The sequence below is a fragment of the Silene latifolia genome, chromosome Y (assembly GCF_048544455.1).
Source record: "Silene latifolia isolate original U9 population chromosome Y, ASM4854445v1, whole genome shotgun sequence".
Taxonomy (NCBI): Eukaryota; Viridiplantae; Streptophyta; class Magnoliopsida; order Caryophyllales; family Caryophyllaceae; genus Silene; species Silene latifolia.
In genome coordinates this window covers 423,608,532-423,614,190 of record NC_133538.1, presented here as the reverse complement: position 1 = coordinate 423,614,190, position 5,659 = coordinate 423,608,532, and positions in this window count along the sequence as shown.

The following is a 5,659-nucleotide window of genomic DNA, read 5'->3' as shown; positions in this document are numbered from 1 at the left end:
TGGGCAAACAGAGCATTTCTGGTGGCGTTTGAAAGCTAAGAGGATAACTTTCATCTCCAATTAGAATCACCTGAAAATAAGTTCTAGAACTCGAGATATGGCTTTTCAAATTAGGCACTAGTAATTTGAAGTTCTTCCTTTCCTCGCCTAGCTATCTTACTTCTTTGCGCATCTCAAAATAGTAGTCTTAAGTCTCCGACTCAACTCATCTCCTAAATGCATGCATAGGGACATGTATTAAGCTTGATTTAGCTTCTCTTTGGTTCATTGCTGCAAATAAGAAAAGAGAAACCAAACTAGACAATTCGGGGGACATTTGTAGCTAAACACTACACAAAATGCATAGAAATGCGTGCAAATAAAGTACAAAATGCCTATATAAAATGCACGCATAAAATCTCCCCAAACCAAACCTTTGCTTGTCCCCAATTAAATTAAATGCAAGCTAATGGAACGGAAAAAGAAAGCTCAGAGATAGCTACAAATTATCCACTTAATCCAATTTAATGCAGCAAACTAACACTTATAGCAAAAATGTCAAATGCAAATGAGTTGTATGATGTCTATAATAAAGCTGAACCATCGACCTTGCAAGACCTTTGATGATGGACTCTCACGGGTCACTTTTCTCTCATGAAGCAAAGGGTAAGCAATTAAATGTAAGAGAAGAAGAAAAATAGTCGCTCACCTAAACTACGACCCACATAAACATGCATACAACTAATATGATAGACAATTCTAACTACCATACATACATTCCAACCAAACAAGGTTTGTCATAGCCGAGGGCCTACAAAAGTTATGGGAAAGTGAGGCTATGGGTAAGTAAAGGCAAAACAAGTATGGAAAATGTGGAGGTAAGGCGTCAAGCTAGCACCTAAACAATACCATATAACATCCAATTCCCAACCATCTCAAAATTAAACACAATTGCCCTTCAATTTGGCACAAAACTCACCAACCAAGAAACAACAACTCCTCAAATGATATAGAATAAAGCATAGGAGTAAGACCGTTACAAACAAATTTCTTTTTCTTTTTACACGGCCTGTTTTTCTTTCTCTTTTTTTTTTACTTTTTTTCACGTTTTTCTGTTTATTTTTCTTTTTTTTTTTCTTTTTTTTCAACTTTTTTTTTCATAAGTATCATCCTCCTTCCTCCATAAATTACCAACTCCAAGTAATGCAATACAAACCAAACTTGGCACAATAAACTATATACCGCAAAACATACACTAACTAGCTTGACAAGGCAGGCTAAATTTGGATGTAGTTAAGGGTCAAAAGGGCAAATTTGGCTAATAGTTGAGTTAAATGGGTAAAAATGAAAGAAAGGGGAATTGTAAGCACCTCCCTTCATGTGACCCAACCACAAACCCGAAAGTATGTAGGAAAGAAAGTAATTGAATTCCATATACGTGCAAATTAATGAACATGCTATGCAAGGAGTATACTACTCACAATCCTACATGAACTGGTCATAAATGACAGCAGTTTATAAGGCTCTAAATCTTAGAAATTATAAGTAGCTTGCCAAAATTTTCAGGTCAATTCTATTCGTTCAGCTAAATTTTAACATAAACTCGTAGATTATGCGCTAAGACAATGCTAAAAGGATATTAGTTTATGCAAGGCTTAAGCAAAAAGACAATTCATAGTGCAATTTCATCATTGAAATCAACCGTTCCGACTCAACTTATATGCAAAAATAAACGGGAAATTTTTTTGATTTTATAGATTTTTCTATTTTTTTTTTAGATTTTTAATTTTTATAAAAATAAACAACATTGCATACAGAAATTGAACGTGATAACAGAAATGCAATAAAATCAACATGCAGACACAGATATGGATGCATAACCTCCCCAAACCAAACCGTACAATGCCCTCATTGAACTCAAAAACAGGGAATGGAAATGCAAACTAAAAAGGAGAGAGTGAAGCTACGGAAAACTCACAAAAATACGCGAAGTAGGGACCTCCCCAAACCAGCCAGCAACATGGGAGGTCGCTAATAGCTCCAGAACAGCGTCACAGGAAGCAAAACAAAACAAGCCTACTCGTGGTAATTCGATCGAGAAGATAGAATACTCGATCGAGTACAATCAGCTGCCAAAGTGTTCGATCGAAGGAAGTAGAGCACTCGATCGAGAAGACCAATTATTAAACACCCAACAAAAACTGAAATGTTAGAAAAACAACTAAAAATCGTAAACTTCGGATTGCCTCCCGGACAGCGCTAGTATCAGACAGGTCCCAGCTCGACCTTCTTTTCTTTATCCAGCTGCTCCAGTTAGGCACAATCAAAGCAACTCAAAGCACGCAGCAGCTGATCAAATAACTGCGCATGTGCTACACAAAACTATAAGTAGCACCATAATAAAATAATAATATAAGAAATTGAAATGTGCATCCGTTTAAGCCTAACGAATTTCCTATGACAGCTCCCAAATTTATCCACAAAATAATTCTGCCCTCCAGCTACGGGCGGAATATAAAAGCTCAAATTAACCGTCGTTGAAAAATAAGAGAGCTTAGGAGCATTTAAAAGAAATCTAAGGTACCATCTTAGCTTAACGAATTTCTGATGACAAGTATGGTGAAAAATTGTTAACTTATTCGTCCAACCGGGAGGGGGTAGAGTATTGAAATATAAAGCATAAGTCATATGAGGTAGTATACGATTTATACCAATAATAATAAAATTATCGTTAATTACCTCAGGTTGGTCGCTCCTAACGTCGGAATCATTGACAAAAGAATACATTACCTCTTCCGCGCTAGGAATAGCGAATAACTCAGCTACCCTCTCATTCCCTTCCTTGGTGGGTTGTGTCCCATATATCGCAGCTTCAAGAGCCCAGCTCCGCTTTCCAAATGGGAGATTCACCTTAACTATTATCTTCATCAAAATCGTCATCCAAAATGAACCAAGATGACATATCAATGCTCTGTGTTGCCAAAGTGCTCGATCGGGCAAAGATAGAACTCGATCGAGAGCTTTCCTCCTGAATATTACTCGATCGAACACAGAGATCTGTTCGATCGAGATCTTCCTCATAATAGTTGTTCGATCGAGTGGATAACTCTGTTCGATCAAACATTTCCTCATATATTTCACTCGATCGAACACAATAACCAGTTCGATCGAATGTCTGTTGCTGTACAGTGCAAAAATCTTCAGGTAATGCGTCGTTTTCAGATAGATCTTCGTATTCTGAGTCAAACAAATCATTAGTGTCGATAGGCAACTCGGGTCCTTCATGGGAAAGACCACTCTCGGTGTAGGTAACGTGTACCTTCTCTGAATGCCTAATGTTTGACTCAGCAGCTAACCGGGATATTTGAGACTCTAGCTCATTGAATTGAGCTTCCTTATATCTATCATCTTCTTGCAGTTTAAGTGCAAGTGTCTTAATCAAAGATTTCACCTCAGCAATCTGTTCTTTATGTTTATCAAGAGGAGGAGCTTGTGGTTGCGGTGGCCAAACAAATGGAGGCTTTTGATAGCCTTGTTGTTCAAACGGATGTGGCGGCACATATGCAAAGGAATGACGAGCTTGTCTACGCTGCCTAAACGCATAGACTTCGTCGTTCTCTGTCAAGCAAATAACGGCATTGTGCCCAGTAGTACCACATCTCTCACAGTAAACCACCTGCTGCGCCATAGGATGGAACATAGGTGGAAGATCAAAGGTACTCAAGCCTTCCCCTTGATGATCTTTTACCTAGAACTGTCTAGGTAGGACATGTAGGGCCTATCAAAACAACACTGGAGAAAAAGATGAGAGCTGCCTCAAGGAATAAATCCCTTGAGGCTAAAGACAGACAAAAATAAACAAGCAAATAAAATAGTTGCCTCCCCGGCAACGGCGCCAAAATTTGATACCGTTGTTTAGTACCAAAAATAAATACCTAAGTACTACTAACAGAAGTCAGCGGTAAGTAGGGTCGATCTCCACAGGGAGGCGGTCACTATCTACTTGTTAATTCTAGTCTGTCTACGGTCACAATTGGGGGTTTGAATTTTTTGAACTAAACTAAATGAGATTAAAGCGAGAGAAAAGAATAAGAGGAATTAACAATAAAGGGAGAAAACTAAGATTGTCGGGTCATCAATGAATATCGGAAAATTGCAGCTAAGATCACAGATCGGTCGCGTGTATCAGTCTAAGGGGCAGTGAATATCTTCTTCCGGTCTCAATTCACCATAAAATACTATTAGCGTAGCGTCCGCCCTCACTAAAGCATCCTAATGTTCACTGCAGGTCTCACCCCTTCCAACCTTTTGGTCTAGGTCAAGGCTTACCAAGATTAATTAGCTAAATGCATCGATTCAAGCAGATATTTACAGTTAATTGCAGTGATTAACAATAAAGACGTGATAACAACGAAAGATCTGTAAACCTAATTAGCAACTAACAATAATTCATTGAATCTCCTAAATCCTAGCAGGAGATTTAGCTACGCATAAATATAAATAAAGCAAGAACAAGAGATGAATAAATAATAACCATTGCAAATTAAAGAGAGTAAAGAGAGAATTACAACTTAAGATCCGGAGAAAAGAGAGGCAAGAACAAAGTAGCAGCAATTAAGAGAGAAAAACAGTGTTAAAGAGTGTCTGAGATGTAAAAGTGTGTTTATGACCTAATCCCGACTTCCTTTATATAGGGAAGTCAGTATTAACATAAAATAACCCTAACACGGAATAAAAATCCCGAGTATATAAGCTAGTAACTCGATCGAGCAACTTTATATCACTCGATCGAACAAATCCAAGCTAAAACCTCTCGATCGAGTACTTTAGGTACTCGATCGAACACTATCGAAAAAACCCCATTCGATCGAGTAGAAAAAGGACTCGATCGATCAATATAGTACTCGATCGAGTACTTTCCAGCGCACAATTCCTGCTTCGCGCACTGAATTTCAAATGACCGCCATTTCTTCGTTACTTGGGAAAACAGAACGTTTCTTGTGGCGTTGGAAAGCTAAGAGGAAATTCATTCATTTCCAATTATAATAACCTGAAAATCAATGGTATAACTCGAGATATGTCTCTTCAAAGTAGGCACTAGTAATTTGAAGTTCTTCCTTTGCTCGCCTAGCTATCTTACTTCTTTGCGCATCTCAAAATAGTAGTCTTAAGGCTCCGACTCAACTCATCTCCTAAATGCATGCATAGGGACATGTATTAAGCTTGATTTAGGTTCTCTTTGGTTCATTCCTGCAAATAATACAAGAGAAACCAAAGTACACAATTCGGGGGACATTTGTAGCTAAACACTACACAAAATCCATAGAAATGCCTGCAAATGAAGTAAAAAATGCCTATATAAAATGCACGCATCACTGGTCATGGCAAGACCTACTATAGTATTCTTATGAGTCGATTCTTTTGACTAGAGATTATTCGCCCAAGTTGGCACAAGTTTCTGATTGGCTTTGATTTGTACTCTACGACTGTCGTAACTGAAGTCAAATGAGTATATTTTGGGTTATGATGAACTGTGGCTATATGAAGGGAATAGTGCGACAGAAATTGTGCACTCCCTTATCAGGGTTGTTTGAAATCTCAGGGCCACTCGAGGAGTAGTGAACTGAAAATGCGTGGCCATGCTCGGAGGGTATCTACGGTAGATGATTCCGGTCAGACA